Genomic DNA, 18,194 nt, shown 5'->3' with positions numbered 1-18,194 from the left:
CCATAAAATCATTTAGGAGATGGGCTGAAATTGGGGGATACATGAAACTCATTTTATCATGAAAATCTAGAGCTCTAGCACCAAAGTTTCTTAGAAGGACTAATGTCTGGACTGGAGTTTTTAGTTTCTATCCTCATGGATGATCTGTAGGCAGGGAGGGAGGGGTATTAATTTAGGAGATGATGAAAAATCAGAGCTCTCTTTTGGCATAGTTTTGGTTAGAGAATCAAGGACATTTTTGAATTTTTTGGGGGGGTCCCTTCTCTGAACTGTCTACCCAGTTTCTGTCTCCTATTCTCGTTAATGCAATCCCCTTTCTGAAGAGGTTACCCCAACCCCCAGTTTAGGATTGGGGCAATGGTCAACTTTGGCTTTTTACAGCTCAAAGCAGGGGGTGGGGGGGCATCAGGTGTGGCCTACTTAAGAGACTTCAGAAGTATTTAACTGTTAGCTGTAGGGAGAAAAAGTCCTTGACTGGTGTTCAGAAAGAGACATGAGGGAGAAGTCAAGGCAAGTCATTACCATGGCAGGTTCTAGACAGGCAATCAAGAGAAGACAGAACAGAAGATGTATTTTAAACATTCAAATTAAAGTCCATTAGAATCTCTTCATGAGCTCCCCAAATCATCCATCTGTTGGGCTCTTCCTCTGTTTTTCTTTTGGCCTCCAAGGCTAGTCCCACGAGTGATGAACCCCAGATGTGCTTTCAGACATTTTGATAACTATTGGCATGGCTAGAATCACACTGTGAGGTCCATTCCAGATGTCTTCACAGAGGGAGAAAGAGAAGAAATGTATCAATTTAAATTTTACGTTAAAACAGTGGGCATGTCCTTCCTGGTTGTAGGCATGAAGTGTGTCAAGGTCTGAAGTCTTATATATGGGCAGTTTTCTTATCAAGAAGAAAAGCATTAGTGATAACTAGTCTAAATATCTCATGGTTAATTCTAGTGTTCAAAGGGTATGGTCCCTTCAACTGTCAAAGAAAATAACAATTTTAGCTTTTGGTTATACTTTCCTGAGGAGTGTTTAAGACCATGCAGGTGGCCAAAATTAACAACTTTCTTTTTACTGTCAAAGCTAGTTGAGGATTTGGTCCTCAGGAGTCACCTGGGCTCTAGAGGAGTCTGTGACTCCTTTAGTCTTCTTTTTACCCACTATCCCATCTTTGTGAGGATAGGTCAAAGAACTTACTTGATCATGGCTTTACTTGGAAGCATTAAGGAAACTTGTTCTAGATGTTGACCTTCCTCTTAGATTGGACTGACTAAAGATCACCTGGTAGTTTTGATGGCCTTCTTGAATAAGAGAACAGGTGACTTACCACAGTTACAGAACATTCTGAGAGCATCCACACAGGCCCCTGGTACCTAACTGACTTTGGAGGGGAAGGGGAAAAATATTGTCCTTTAAATCCCTCAGAGCAACTTACTATGACATTAATATAGACATCTAAGTTTGATTATTCAACACCTAGAAGGTCAGTTATGGAAGTCTTGTACTTTTATTACTATGTAATTCTTAAATAAAACTTGAGCAAAACTCAAATGTTTTAAAATAAACCTTGATTAGATGTACTTGTTCTTTTAAATCAGCCCTTATAATTTTTAACAAGAATAGATCAATAGTGTCCTTAAGTGGTTATTTGACTGAACTATGACTTTAGAAATTTTAAGATTATATATCCCTAAGCCTCATCTTTTATATACCTTGAGAACATACTCAGACCTTTGTAGCTTATATAGACTTTCCATCTTTTCCATTCTGGAAACACTCAGGTATAATATTAATTATAATATTCTTTTAAAATATTCTTATAAAAATCCTTCTTTACTAAAACCATTTCCATTTTTACATCCTTTTAACATCTCTCTCATATTGTTTCCTTCTTATTACTGTGGAATTACTCAGACCTTTATCACTTGCATAAGTTTTCAGTTCTTTTCCATTCTGAAAATGTCCAACCATTTTAATCTTCACATATAAACCCTTATTTACTAAAAACTATATCAATGCTTAGATTATTTTAAACTTCTTTTACTCACTGGTTATCTCAATACCATGTGATATAATATTAAAAAATTTACCATCTGTTGTGAGAATTCTCTTGTTGGTATTTCTAAACAATCTTTATGCCTCTATTCATAAGGTTCTAGTGACAAACCAATATTCGTTCCCATTAAAGTTCACCCTGGAGAACCAAGAAGTTTATTGAGCTTACTTACAAAGCAGAGGAATATGGATGACTCAAAAACGGCTGCTCTAGAATGTCTTAGTCTAGCATGAATGATGACTTTCCCATAGCCTCATGGGTGGAGCCGCCTCTCCTTAGCTTTTTTAGCCTATACAATTCTTTTTTAAGACCACGAGGCCACATGTGATTACAGCACAATTGTATATAACTGGGTGGATAGTCAGGTGAGGGTTCAATGACCCTGTTTACCCTTCTATGAAGGAACATTGTTGGTAAACAAGCCTACTTGTGAAGATCTTCTGTAAGGAGGCATAGCTGAAGCCATGAAGATGGCAGTTGTTTGGCTCAGAAAATAGTGCTGGACAACATAATCTTATTAAAAGAAAGTTGAATTCAAATTATGTACATCATATATTATAGTAAATTGAGAATATATATATATATATGTGTGTGTGTGTGTATAGTAGCTTTTTGTTCTAAATCTCAAGAAAACCTCTCTGCTTGGACTTTCAATTTTTTTTTCTTTTTTCCTGTGGTCTCATAAAATCTGAGAAGAATGTAGGAATCTTGGCACATTATCAAAATGACCTTGGTGCAAAGTAATACTCCCTGCAAGGGAGAAAAAGTAGAAAAAATTAGCACATAAAAAAGCAAGGATAGTCACATGTTAACCCTGCAATGGAAGTTTTTAAAAAGTTTAAAAAAATTGTTTGGGGGTCGGGGGAGTCTGGGTTTGCCCAGTATTTGAGGAGGCAGCCATGACAACTTTCCTATTGGATTGGGGGTCTTGTTTGCTCCAGTTGTCTAGGAGGCGAATGAGTGGGGAACCTGCTTTTGTTCTCTTTTGTGAAGTGAAAACAAAAATTCTGAGATAGCTATGGACTCCTAGAGTCTCACAGTTTGATATCCTGAGAGGAAGCTCTGGCTCCTGAAGGTGACAGTTGTTACCATCTGTATTAGTCAGGGTTCTCCAAAGAAACAGAACCGGTAGAATCAATATATATGTGTAGAGATTTATCAGCTTAGCTCACAGGATAGAGTCCGAGTAGTCCAACAATGGCTGCACCACACTGGAGAGGCTGTGAATCCGTAGTCGCTCAGTCCACAAGGCTGGATGTCTCAGTAGTCCCAATCTGGCACTGAAGGTCTGACAAATTCCAAAAGATCAGCTAGTCTTCAGTCTACAGCAGCAAGACGAACTCACCAGCGAGAGAGAAGGCAAGCAGCAAGAAGCCTGGTGTTCTCTGCCTTGGCCTTTTATATGGGCTGCCATCAGAAGGTAACACCCACATTTGGGGTGTGTCTTCCAGCTTCAGATGATCCAATCAAGAAGATCTCTTTCATTTCAGTTAATCCCAGATCCAGTCAAGTTGACACTCAGGATTAGCCATCACACCATCCAATTGCTCAATTGCTCTGTGGGGAATGGTTCCCGGAGTGGGACTAATTTATGCTTACTCACATCTGCAGGTCTGGTTCCCATCTGTTTTGCTTGTACCCCAGATATTTCTGATGTCTCCATTCCTGAAAATACACTAATTCCCTTTCAACCCTATTTGTAAACTAATAGATCAGGGTGAAAAGTGACTGTAGAATTTTTTTTCTTTTCCAAAGTGTTACATAAAAACTTAGGAGTCTGTTGTTTAGAGTGATGTAAACTGAATTAACCTCTTCTTTCATGCAGAGAGGAAGACCCCAGCACATCTCAAACAATAGCCTGAACAAATGATTGGCTCACTTGTGTTGGCCTCCTGGACAGACAGGAGTTTTGAAAGTTCCCAATTAGCCAAGGGAGATAGAGGCGGTGTATGATGCGCAAGGAGAAATAAAAAGGCTAGAGATTAATTTTGAATTTCCCTGTTCTTGTGTTCATTTTCTTACTCTGTTGACCCATGTCATATATATTAATCTAGATGGGAAGCGTGCATGAGAACACTTGTGCTGCATTTTTCCTATAAAAAGGACTGTCAGGCTACCTGAATAGAAAAGTCGCATGCTAATTTACTGTATGTAATCTTGGATTAAGTACTTGTAACCTAGAGAAGAAGGAACACAGAAAACAATAGCACCGAAGAAAACCCAGAAAGAGATGAAGTCAGAATTCTCAAAGGAGTCTTGAGGCTGGAAAGCATCCTCTTTGCCTCTGGGTATTGTAGGTGTCCATTTGGCAGCAGCTGTTTAGTACCTGGCAATTTGTCTTTTGGATCAGGCTTGGTATACACACAGAAAACACAGACTTCTGAAAATTTGGCCATGAGCTGCTTCAAATTCACAGGAGTTTACTTCAGAAACCAATATACATATCATGCAAAACAGCTTCGAAATCCAAAATAAAACACCATGGAGGTCTCTTTAGTCTACTGACATAAAAACTGATTGACTTCATTACATTGTTGCTAAAACTTCTGGGGAAGGATTTAAACAACATCCACCCCCTTCTTCCTTGGTCCTAATGACAAATGGAGGCATGATTTCACCAAATGAACTCTGGAAAACCAATGAAATTATTTGGCTTCCTCACATAGCATTGAGTGAGGGTTTACTTAGAGGTGTGTGGTGCTCCCCACCTAAGGCCACCCTGGAAGGTCTACACTCAAGCATGGATGATGGTCTCCCCATATCTGCATTAAATGGTGAGAAGGCCTCCCTTAGTCTCCCTCAGCTGATATACTCTAGGCTTCCTCTAGGCCATGTGCATTTAGAGCCAAATTACTCATTGCTACAGGTTGGGAGGTATGAATGAATACTGTGGTGAGGGTCCTGTGACTCTTCCTGCCTCTCCTATGTGGGTATCAGCAGCCAATAAGCATAACTGTGATGTGACATTATGCAAGCAGACACAGCTGTGCTCCGGAAAATGGTTTCTGTCTGTCAGAAGACAGTCCTGTACAACACTCCACTCCTCCCTCTGACTCTTACATTTTTTTCTCCCATCCTCCTTTATAAGGATCCCTCAGTCTTGCAGGGGGTGGCATAGATATAAGATTGTTTTCCACTCACTACAGTGGGATTTGAACCCTTGGGCCCTTTCATCATCTGTTTCCAGAACATGGCTGTTGCTGAGTTTCAGTGATAATTCCTTCTACTGTAAAGCACAAAGGAAGAAAAACATCCAAATGGACACGGTCCGCAGTAATCTATAGATGCAAACACAAATGCTTAGGAGTCTCCTTAGCAGGTATATCACATCCATCTAACAAAACAATTGAGGTGGCTTCCTCGCTGGGGCCTATAACTTGGGTGGCCTGGCTTATGGTACCAGACATGTATTCCTTTCTGAAGAGCAGGCCTGAGATATAATTGAAAATGTGTTGGTTGTACATATACTAGTCATGTCACTATTGCATTGGCAGGCACATTTTACTTGGCATTTTGATGGTGCAGCACGGAGGGTCCATCGTTAAGTAGGAATGTTGGGGATCACCCTCTCTTGCAATGATCTGCATGGTGCTTTCAGGTACTATGAATACCAGTCACCTGGTGGTAGTTTTCTTCTTAGTCCTAGCTTCATTTCTCCCTTTCCCATGCTCACGTCATGTGGTGTCTTCAGCAATAAGGGTCTGACTGTCTAGTTCTGGCCTGCAATCAACATTAGTGGCAATAGCTTTCATTGTTTAGGGGGCCTCCAGGGCCTCCCTGGCCAATAGCTCACAGGGGGACAACCTACCCCTGCCACTGGGATTTTCACTTAACGATCACATGGCTTCCTAAAAGGGAGTCTCTTCACCTGTAGGGTTCCTTCAGCGCTTAAAGCTTTTAACTGTCACTTTAACAATCCACTTTTTCTCTCAAATAACTCTGCTCCCACAGGGTTATAGGGAAGGTAGACGTATCATTACACCTGGTTATACTCAACCCAGGTTTGCACATCAGTTCTCATGAAATGAGTGTGTCCCTGTCACTATCAATTCTCCATGGGCACCCATACATGACACTGAGTTGGGTAAAGCCCTTAATGGTAGCTTTACCTGTTGCTCATTTGCAGGGAAAGGCCTGTGCAAAGGCCTGTGGCCATGCCTATGCAAGTGAGAACATACTTGTACCCCTGACTGCCTGAAAGGAGCCTATATAATCTATTTGCCAGTCCCTTATGGGACAGACTGACTTATTCATGCATCCCATCATAGTATCCATCCACAGGAGCTGTACTGAGAACAAGTCTCACAGGACTGGCTAGCCTGCTGAATGTCAGAGTGTTCTGCAAGTCCAGCAGCTTTGACTATTTTCCATCCCATGCTGGCTCCTCTGTGCCCAGACTTGTTATGAATCCAGTGAGCCACCTCTAGGGGTACCTGGGAGGTATATAGTTCTTACCTTGGTAAGAGCATCAGCTTCCTGATTCCGCAGGGTACTCACAAGGCAGTGGGCTGCTACATAGTAAATCATTAGGGGAGCACATTCCTGTTGCACCTTATTATATATTTCCTTCTACTTCTGTTTCCCTGTACTGACCATCCCATCAGTTTTCCCTCTCCCATTGAGCATTCCATAAGGTTAGGCCTTTGAATACCCCTTGTGAACCTGTTTCCTATTCTTGCTCCTTCAGGTATAATTGAATATCTGTTTCCAAATCTGCAAAACATGCAGAGGTTAACATTATGTTATATATGTAATGAAAACTTTTTCTTGAGGATGGGCAGGATGACAATGCAATGCCCTGAACCATCATCCCGTAATAGACAGTAGAAATTACAAAGGGGAAGCACTCTGGAAATCTGTTGTCCTCTGTTTCCAGCACATGTCAGAAATTTGAAACTAAGAAGATACTAAAGTAAAAACTAAGCAAAGTCTAAGACAGCATGGATAGATTCCATCCATCTATGTCAATTGTTTCCTCGACAGATCCATGTTGGGCACAGCAACATGGATAAGAGACACTAGCTTAGTGCCTCTCCATAATATTTCATCATTGTTTCTGAGCCATTACATTTCTATATCCTGGAGCTCTTCCATGGAGCCTCCTTGCATTCCACCATCCCTGATGAATTCGTTATGGTTAACCAAGGTGCTTGTCCCCAGGCAAGGCCAAGGGAGAATGAGGCCCCACTCCCTCCTGCTGCACCTCTGGTTCCCTGGGTCGGGAGGCCTTGGGTCAGCACTATGGCTATAGCTGCAGCTGTTGCCTCTCCGCTGACCACACCTGGATGTTGAGGGAGGACCTGGCTGGGCAAACTGCCTCCACCCCTAGGAGAACCTTTTACAAGAGGGGCATGCACCATCATTAGTCTGGGGGAATCATTATACACCTTTGGAACAATCTTGTTCTTTTGTGCCTTTATTGTTTTAACATGGATGCTGTCTGTGAACTGTTCTCAGGCTTTAGAGCCTTTCAAAAGCTCCTTATCACAGAATTTGGCTTTCTGTCAATTTTTCCTTTTGGAACTTGGTTGTGATACAAATCTTGCCATACTTGTCTTTGAGTAACCTGAACAGACCTCTTCCTCTACTTTGCCTTTTTCTTTGATCTTTTAGGTTTCTGTACCATTTTACGGACACATTTTACATGCTTGTCAAAGTCGTTTAGATCTTCCAAAGCTTTCCTACTTCATAAAGAGTCTGCCCCATTAAGGGACCCAACAAAGCCACTAAAGCTCCATACCAATCTCGAGGTCCTTACTGAATCAAGTTCTTTAACTCTCTGGTGAATGCAGTCCTATCTGACCCAGTGAACATGGCATCATTTATTATTTTTCTCAGACCTAGTTCCCTTAGCAGTGCCTGTCCTTCCTCTATTGCCCTTCAGCCCCTGATATCCATGGGGGCTTTCACTGGTGATGACCAAGTATCTCTAATGACTTGTACAAGCCAGTCCAGCAAGAACTATTCCCCATTTGCTGCCTTAAGCAATACTGTCTGTGTCGCAAGAAGAGATGAGTACCTATATGGCTCAGCTTCTCTGCTTCTGCAATGCTTAAATGAATTCCATCTGCCCCCATGTCCCACAGCCTCACAAGCCAGGCTGTTTGAGAGTCATTGCTTATTTAATAAGTTTCCCCTAATACCAACAATTCTATGCTGAATAGTCACTGACTATCATGGTCTCTTGCACTGGACCATTGATAATATCCCCATCTGCATGCTGGATCATGGATTTTCCCTTCCTCTGAATCAAAGGTCCAAGTGCAGGGTGTCCTCTGTCACCTCTATTTTTTTCTCTTCCTCTTTGCTACCTGACTCAGATGCCAGGTTTTGGGGGTTCCAGGAAGAACTCTTTAATACATACATGATTTGTGTTTTCTTTACCCTTTACCCTCTCAGCTTTGAGAAACAACAAGCCAATACCTTCACTCCCCCATCTCTTTTAGTCAATTTATCCACTAGAATGGAGACCAATTCTGCCTCAGGACTCTTTCTTGTTGCAGTTCCTCCCTCACATGTTCAGTCTCCCGCTGGGTTCCTGCCTTGGCCTGGGACAGGTCTCTCTTTACACATAGCAGTGGCTAGGCTGCCCCTGCAGCTGCTTGCTGATACCTCTGCCCCTGTTGTGCTATTCCCAGGGCTTATAATGTCTGCTGTAGACCTCTGGCTGTTCTCAAAGCGTCTCTATACTCCCATGATGGACCCCACTGGTCAACTACTCTATCCATATCATCTAGAAGAAGACATCCCATCCTGGGATTTTCTGCCTAGGTGGTCTTCTCTCATTACCCAGTACACTGCCTACGTCACTACTGCTACCCCCACTAGTCCTATGGAAATAGCACACCATGTTAAAATGTCCTCTGCCAACACTTAGCCCCTCACCTAGCTTCATTTTTTGTTGTTGATCTCCTTCCTCATATCAGGGACAACACCATTGCTTTTCACAACTCACCCTCGGTTTTGTCGTATTCTGCCAGCTACACTAAGTGTTGCTAAAATTTCTTCTGTGGGGGGATGCAAACCATGTACCCTCCCCCCCCCCCCCCCCCCCGGTCTCAATGAAAACAGGCATAATTCCACCAAAATGTACTCTGGGAACCCGATGAGTTTATTTGGCCAACTTACAGAGCAATGGGTAAGGGTTTACTTGCAGGAGTGTGGTATTCTCCCCTAAGGCCTCACTAGAAAGTCTTCACTCAAGCATGGATGATGGCTTCCCCATAGCTGCATAAAATGATGAGAAAGCCTCCCTTAGCCTCCTGTAGCTGATGTACTCTAGTCTTTTCCCCCATAATGTGCAATTAAGGCTGAATTGCTCATCATTATGGGTTGGGAAGTGTGGCTAGATACTCAGATGAGGGTCCTGTGACTCTCCCTTCCCTCCTGTGTGGGCTTCAGCAGTCAGCAACCCCAGATGGGATGATCTTAGGTCAGTGGTGGCAGCTGAGCTCAGCAGATGGTATCTGACAATTGGAGGACAGTTCTATACAACAGAAATGGTAATAGAACTGATGTTAGGGTCTCTTCTGAGTCTCTCAATATGATCCCATTAAGAATCCAAGAAGGTGAAAACCAGAAAGGAAAAAATTGAGATGACTGGGATATATGACTGAATGCCTGTGGTGTAGGGACCCTTTGAAGGCTCAGTGGTAACATGAAGTTTATGGGTGTTGCCATTTTGATGTCACCTACCAAAATGGTGATCAAGATACACAGCTACCCCAATATTGATATCACTAGTCAAAACAGTAGCCAGGCAACATTGTTGGCTCCACTTTGGTGAGGTCACCAGCCAAGATGGTGGCAAAATCACATGGTTAAAATGATCCCATCCCCCATCAGAGCACTTGTCCTAGTGGGATTTATGAATGTCATCTATTAAATGTGGATGGTCACATTAAAACAAACAAACATACAAACAAAAATCCAGTTAGAGTTAGACTGATATAGGAGGAGAAATTACCCTCAGGTGTGTAGGTTCAAAACAGTAAAGCAAAGAAACAGAGGAAGGAACTCTTCTTTCTTAATCCAAGGAAGGAGTGTCCATGTTTTGCTACTGATTGTAATTTTGAATGCCAAATGATTCCATTTGGAAGTACCTGTCGCAGCTGAGCATGGTGTGTGACTCTGCTGGCTGAAATTTAAATTCCTTAAAATCTTGTTGAAACTAGTTAATCCTGATCTAAAACTTAGGAGGCTTGTGTGTGGCTTTAATTAGAAGAGCAACTGCCTGGAGACCATGCGGTCTAAGGCCTTCTTGATGCCCACCATTGTGGCCAGGCATCTCTAGACCCCTTGTCCATTTCTTCCCCTTCCCCCAAACTTAATCAAAGATTCCCAGATTTCCTGAAGGAAGTCCAGTGGACAGGGAAAGAAGGGAGGATCTTGTGCCCAGGGAGAGAAAACAAAGAGTTAAACTTAACATTATTTATTTCCCACCAGGTGGCTTACAGTCCTAAAAGCCAGAGAGAGAGAGAGAGAGAGAGAGAGAGAGAGAGAGAGAGAGAGAGAGAGAAAAAAAGAGAGAGAGAGAGAGAGAGAGAGAGAGAGAGAGAGAGAGAGAGGCAGCCCCCCTCTCAGTGCCAGTCAGGCCAATACTCTTTTTGTTCAATAAACTGTTTAATTACCTTAAAGAAATTTTATACATTGCAGTTGATGTTATTTTGGGATACAGATTGTGTCTTTTAAACAATCGGGCTTGAAGTGTTAAAAAGCAGGCTGAGGGCTTTTGCGGGCAGCCTTTTCCCAAGGCCTCTGCGCTAGGCTAGACCATCAGACAGGCTGAGAGCTGCAGCAGGGTGAAAGCGCTCTTTTGTCCCCTCTGGAGTTATTTTGTTTCTTTTCCCAGTTACTCAAGTTCATTTTCCAGGGAAGCTAGCTAATTTCTATTTACAAATCTCCGGTCTAGATGGCAGATGCTTTGCGTATCCAGATGACCAAATGGCTTGTTCAAAGAATTCTCTTACATTCTTAGTTTCTTTTCTAATGGCCTCTTTTATTTTGCTTGAGAAAGTGACCTAAGATAATTATAGAGAAGAGAGATAAGACCCTGACAGAATCCAGCCACCAATTGGAGAATATTGTGATTAATAAGATGAAGGTGAAAAATTCAATCTCTTCAAGAGTAACACTGTAAAATCTCTCTGGAGCTAGCAAGTATTTATCTCCAACAGCTCATCAATCCTAGCTCTTAGGGGGTGGGTTGCCATTGTGATATTTCAGCCAGAACTGTCTGAAAAATTTCCCTTGCTGTCTGAAACATAGACATTAGAAATAAAATCTAATGGGAATGCTCCCCAAGAAAAAGAGACATAAAATTCCTAAGCATGGATCTTTACCATGCCTAGTACATGGCTGGTATGACGTCTCCTTTCCAGGATTTGGGGACAAATTCACATTTTTTTGCTTTGTTTACACTGATCTTGATGAGTCAATGGTCCTCAAAAGAAACCCAGGATGAGATCCCCAAATATATGTTACTGGTATACGTTCAAGGATGGTCACTGTCTAGGGCTTATTTTTTTTTTTTTTTTTTTTTTCTCAGTCAACTGAAGAATTAAAAGATTAGAAAAATCTGACACCACAGGGAGCAATTGGCAAACAGGCTTTATTGAAAGATAAAGAATCATATCCATATACACTTAGAGAAAAGAAGCTCTCTGTAAGCAAGGAAGAGACCCAGAAATTGAGACTCTAATGTTCTCTGGGGAGGGCCTGGATTTTAAGGGTTTTAGTGGTTTTCCCTCCCCTGATTTTGGATTGGTCAACGTAAACAAAGAACAGAAGGCTGATAGGTTTATGGCTTCAAATGAAGAGGTATGTCCAGGTCTGGCCTTGGGGTCTTATCTGAACTGGTTTGGACTAGTTGGTCAGAAAAGCTACCCTGATGATTAGAGGGGAGGTTTCCAGGCCTCTGTATTGGACCAAGAAAAAGATGAATGTTATCTTTATTATTCTTCAGTGACCCTGTTTGCTTATCAAGGAATTTAGTGCCTTACAGTTCTACAACCTCTTAAAACAGTAGCAACAGCTGGGGACCAGGCATTCAAACACATGAGCCCATGGGGAATATTTTCTTATCCAAATTATGACACAGTCCAAACCAGAGTTGCTGAAGCAGAGTGAGCTTAAGTTGCTTGTGTTTGAAGATATGGTTTCTGTATAGTTTGTGTCACAGCAGTGATGGTGGCCTGTAGGCTATCAGTATTAGAATATAGAATGTCCAGACAGAGGTGTCTTTCAATATATCCCTAATTTATTACACACCAACACACAGCATAGACACGTCATACATCACACATTCCTTGATCATGGTAATCACAAACTAAGTTACAAATATCATACTGCAGGGGGGAAGGGGGACTCACCCTATTGATGTCAGAGAATAGAACCTGCAGGCAGTCAGTGGGGGTCAGCCATACTGGTCCTCTTGATATCTTTTCAGAGGATGCCAATGGCATCACTCGAGTGGGCAGCTGGATTGGAGGAAGGCACTGAGGTCTGGGTTCCTTCAGAACCCAGAAGGTCTGGTTGGTCTCCCCAACAGTTGGGCCTAAGGTCCTCAGCTAAGGTGCCAAATGATCAATGGTTACCAAAGCCAGAGGACCCTCAGAAGCCAAGGAATGTTGCTGATGGGGTCAATGTTAAGGAGCAGAGGTCTTAGAAGTGTCTCGGGAGCACGTCCATATGTTCCTGGCTGAGTCTGTCCGTTCTTGTTTTTTTATGCTGTTTTCCTGGGGTTAGTCCATTAGCATATCGGGACCAGGCATGTCTACTAGTGCCTGCTCCTTACATTCCATCCGCATGATGTGGGATCTGTATGGGGTGTAGCCTAAGGTACAACAACAAAGCTTAAAAAGTTTTCTAACATTTCTAAGCAAGCACTCAATAATTAAGGAATTAAATTACAAGTAACAGATAATTAGGTAGTAATTAAATAATTAAAAATTAAAATAGACGGGTGTGGTGGTGCACGCCTTTAATTTCAGCACTCAGGAGGTGGAGGTGGAGGCAGAGGCAGGCAAATCTGTGTGAGTTCAAGGTCAGCCTGATCTACACAGCAAGTTTCAGGACAGCTGGGGGCTACAAGGAGACTCTGTCTCAAATAAATAGTAACAAATAATTTTCAAATATTTTCTGATCTTTCATCAAATTCAAATAAAGTTTTGTGGTACCTTTAATGAACAATTTTCTAGAATTTTTGAGGGTCCTGAGAATACATGAGGTTAACAAAGCAAATTCAAAGTGCATGGTCAGAACACAAAGCATTATCCAAGCAAGGAAGGAGAAAATGCTTGACCCAAGTCAACAGATTGCTTTATTAGGACTCCTAAGGGGTTCCCTTTGTAGACCATCATCCATCTCTGAATCCAAGTTAACAAATTGCCCTGTGAGTTAATGTCTTTCATGAATAATTTGCTTGCCAATGTTTTTTTGTATGAGGACCACTTTGTCCAAGTCTGGCAGACTATGGTGGAATTTAGACAACCGTTTGTCCAATTCAGTGCAAGGTTTGTTGAGGGCCAATTATTCTCTAAATGTTTGAGAAGAGACTGAATATATTCCATGCATTTTGGTCAGTATTCTGGGGGGTTTATGCCCACTGACAGGTTGATCAAGGCATTTGTAATTACATGAAAGTGGGTAATTGTACAATCAAAGGTATTAATACATAATTTCCAGAATCCCATAGATTTGTAATAGCCAGTGATATGCATTGAAAGAAGGGGATTGAATCTAGACATGTTTTTCAACCCCAAACTTTCACTGGTAGAGTTCTATGCACAAGCCACAAATAGGAATAGTCCTGGATTAACAATTTTGTTATGTTGAAGAAGTTATTGCAGTTTCAACTAAATCGGTGGTGGGGACTGGTAAGGCATCAGAACCATACATGTGGGGTTACTTCAATATGAGAAGATTTAGGCAAGTATAAGGCTGAAATGGTAAGAAAATCACCTAAAGGTAAGAAGTAGTCATCTCCTTTTTAATAGAGAAGGATATAGCTGGAGTGTCAAAAATAACCATAGTGAGATGGAATATTTCATGGGGATTATAGCCTTGTGGTGGGTCTTGATTGCCTTGATTGTGTCTGTGGTTGCTCCTAGGCTACTTCTGAAAATTTCTAGTATGTCCTTGACTACTAGGGTAAACAGGTGATGTAATTCAGGACATGTTGTGTGTAAATGTTCAGATTCAAATTGGTGTTGAAGAAGAGTGAGGGGATCTTGAGTGGCCTTTTCTGCATTAGATTCCACATCTATGATGTGTGTATTTTAGTTATTGATTTAAGTTCATTAATAGATTTGAATGCCATGTAGAAATTTTGTGAGAGGTATGTAAAGGTTCATGTGTAAAGGTTCATGACCAATCTTCATGTAAGTCATTTAGTTTATTTATTGCTTTCCTATTTTCAATTAGTTTAGAGGCATAACTGCCTGTGTCACTGTTAAAGTGGAGATAGCTGTAGTAGCTAGGACATTAAACAGTGATAGTTTACATTTCCGGTGTTGATGAACAAGAAAAAAGGGTTTTGAGTACACATATTCCCAGCTCCTTATGGGGGGATGTCTAACCACATCAAAGTCATTGGAGAAAAATTCATATTTGTATTAATAGACAGTGGGTTTTAGTAAGAGGGAAGCAGGGTTTTTAAAATCTGGGATCATGAGTGGGTTTGCTTCGAATATAAAGTCTGGTGTTGTATGTCTGAATGAGTATCCTGGCTTAAAATGCAATATTCCCAGTCCATAGGTCTTATTAAACATAATAAAAACATATAGCATGGGATGGTGGCGTCATGAGGATATGGCATTTCCTAGGACCTATATGTGTTGTGTAAAAGCTGATTTGGAATGGCCTGAAACATTAGAGAAGGAGCTATCCAATTCACTTTTGTCTAAAGCTCCCTTGTATTGTGGATAAAGAATAGGGTGACATGGTGATGGTCTTCATCTGTAACCTATCTATGTTAATTTTGGTACCAAAGGTGTTCCACCATGATATATGTTTGTTTTGTAAGATGGGGGGTTCAGAATATTTGATTTTAGGATCATCCTTAGAAATGCAAAAAGAAAGGGTGAGATTTGTACATGCTGTCTGTCTTCTGGTCATCAGTTCCTTATATTTCCCTGTTGTCCAGTATATATTACAATTTCTTTTCTGTGACTAGATTATCTTTAGTATGTTTAGCCATAATTATATGGGGGTAAGGGTGGGAGGTTGGGTATGCTTTGGTATTCCAGCATTGCTTCAATATTAGTTAGAAAAAAGGTATCATGTGCTGAATCTTTGTGTGGTCTAGGCCTGGAGTTCAGTTCCTAAATTACCATATTTAGTGCCAGTTGTAAATCTGAGGTGTCAGTTATCAAAGCTAATTTTTCTCTGAGCATCCCATTCCATCTTTCAGTAGAGCCTGTGGTTCTTGGGCTGTATGTGATATGGAAGTTCTAGATAATATTGAGGCTCTTTGCTAAGTCTTGGGTTTGGTAAAATGTGAACCTTGGTCAGATTCAGTAATGGTAGGGACACCAAAACATGCATCCTATTGCCACATAGTTCTGTGAGGCTTGCGTTGGGTTTGGTCCTGTCATGGCAGTGCCTAATCCCAAGAATACACCCACCTTAGTATATACATATGCCTTTCTCCATTGTGTTAAGGGTTCTGTAAAGTTCATTTGTAATATGTAATTAAAAATTGAAGGTTTGGGGGCTAGGGAGATGGCTCAGCAGTTAAGAGCCCTGACTGTTCTTTCAGAGAACCCAGTTGGATTCCCAGCACCCACATGGCAGCTAACAATGTCTGTAACTTCAGTTCCAGTGGATCTGATGATGCCCTCTTCTGACCTCTGTGGGCATTTCACAACAGGGGTGCACCTACATACACATAGGCAAGACACTCATGATGTTAAAAAAAAATCAAAGGTTTGTATATATTGTATTGCCCTGTCTTATTAAATCTGGATGGTCTTTGGGACCATGTGGGTGGTTTCTAATTGTTTTAAGTAGGTGCCAAGGGATTTATAGATTTGTCTTTCCATGTTTTAAGTACATGGGTGTCTGCATTCCTAGCTGTTTATATAGATCAAGTATCCAAACTGTGTCTTATGTATGGATCTCTTCTTCTGCTGGGGTTGCAAGGTTCCATTCCCTTTTACGTTTTTATGGGTAGTGGTTTAACACCCCATGTTCCATCCTTTCCCCTCTTTAGGGTTATTTTAGTGGAGATGATCTTGCTTAATTTATCTACTTTTTTTTTTGTTGAAATTGCTGTCTTCAACTTGTTTGTGTGTACATCTGCATGTCTAACATGGATTTTTAGTTTAGAATCAGCCATTTTGACCCATATGTTTCTAGACCAAAGGTTTTTTCCATTGATTTCCCAGTCAGTATTTTCCATTTCCTTGACCAAATTGCAATTAGCTAAACACCAAGAGTTGGTGTATAAGTATATAATTTTGTGACCTTCCCTTAGTGTTTGTTCTATTGTCAATCTGGCTGCTATTACCTCTGCATGTTGTTCAGATTTAGACGTGCCTTTCCTCTGTAGGGTCATGCCATCCGAGGGTCGGAAGGCTGCTGCTTTCATAGTACCATATTATTTGTTACTGTAATGGAGCCATTCAGCAATGGTAATGGTAAGGCATTTGGTAAGGCATTTGGTAAGTCTTTGGACCAGGGTGGGCCCCAGCCATCCATAAGTGAGCTACTGTTCTCTCCTTTGGTCTCTATATTGGGTAAGGGGACTTCTATGGCTGAGATGGCCTTTGTGAGTTGAGAGATATTCCCCAAGTGCTGTAGGGCCTTCTCTTGGAGGCACCATTTCCAGGCTAGCAGCTTTGGTTCTATCTGTACTCTGCAAAGTGCTTTTCCAGGCATTTTTACCCATAGTAACAGTGGTAGGCTACATCTTATGGTTATCAGTCCATTAGGCAATAGTGATTCTAAAATTTTATAGGCCTCAAATAAGGTCCATATGTGTTTTTCAAACATGGACTATTTATTGGTTGAGTAAGGGAAACATTTGTACCAAAAAACCTATTGGTAGCATTTTCCCTTTTAATTTTAGCGATAGTGCCTGATTACTGTAATTATTGGCATAGATTTTGTCAATTATGTAGCCACTCCTCAGGTCTGGGCTATATAGTTTTTGAAACATTAAAACATATTCTATTGCTAAATTTAATCTATGTTTTTGGAATTGGTGTCATGCAAAATCCTGTGCTTTTCTGGTTACCTTATATATAAGTTGTAATGTCAACTGCAAATAGGGTATGTGTTGTTTCCAATATCCAAATAACCCTATCAGCCTCTGGGTTTCTGTTTTGTTGGATAGTGGTCCAATATGTTTTAACTTATGTAGGACTGTTTCTGGGATTTTCTTTCCTTCTAAATTCCATTCTATCCCTAAAAATTTTGACTGTGTGTTTGGGCCTTTTGCTTTGGACAGGTTTGTTGTCCATCCCTTTGACCTTAATTCTTTGATTAAGGCATTTTTATCTTTAAAGTATTCATGTTATTCCCAAATATAATGATGTTACCTATGTAGTAACACATTTGTAATTTTATATTTGCTACACGATTGGAAAGCAGACTATGGGATATGAATGGACTGTTCTTATACCCTTGAGGTAGTCTCTTAAAGGTATATTGTCCTCCTTCCCATGTAAATGTAAAATTGTTCTTGGCTTTATTTAGTAATGGGAAAGCAAAGAACTTATTTTCCATATAAATAGTTATATAATATGTAGAATTGGATGCTGTAATCTTATTGATGCATTCTTCTGCTTCTGGTAGGGAGACCTTAATAGTAGGAAAGTTGTCATTTAGTCTTCTAAAGTCAGTGGTTAATCTGTGTTCTCCAGATGGTTTTAGTACTGGCTATACTGGGCTGTTAAAACTAACACTGATGGAAGGCCTAATGATCCCCTCTTTTTGTAGCTCTTTAGTTTTCTCAGTAACTTCTTTATGTCCCCCTGTTAGAGGGTATTGCTGAGTAAACAACCAGTGGAAGATTCACTGGCTCTATGGCGATTGCTGTTAGGCAGTAACATATTCCTTTAATTCTTTTTAATTGGTCATGTTTTTTCAAATGTGGATGGGATGGCATCCATCCCAAGTACTGAGGTTGTTGCCAGTG

The sequence above is a fragment of the Nannospalax galili genome, unplaced genomic scaffold (assembly GCF_000622305.1).
Source record: "Nannospalax galili isolate Female #2095 unplaced genomic scaffold, S.galili_v1.0 scaffold155, whole genome shotgun sequence".
NCBI lineage: Eukaryota > Metazoa > Chordata > Mammalia > Rodentia > Spalacidae > Nannospalax > Nannospalax galili.
The sequence above is the reverse complement of the archived record's forward strand: the minus strand, read 5'-3'. Positions refer to the sequence as shown.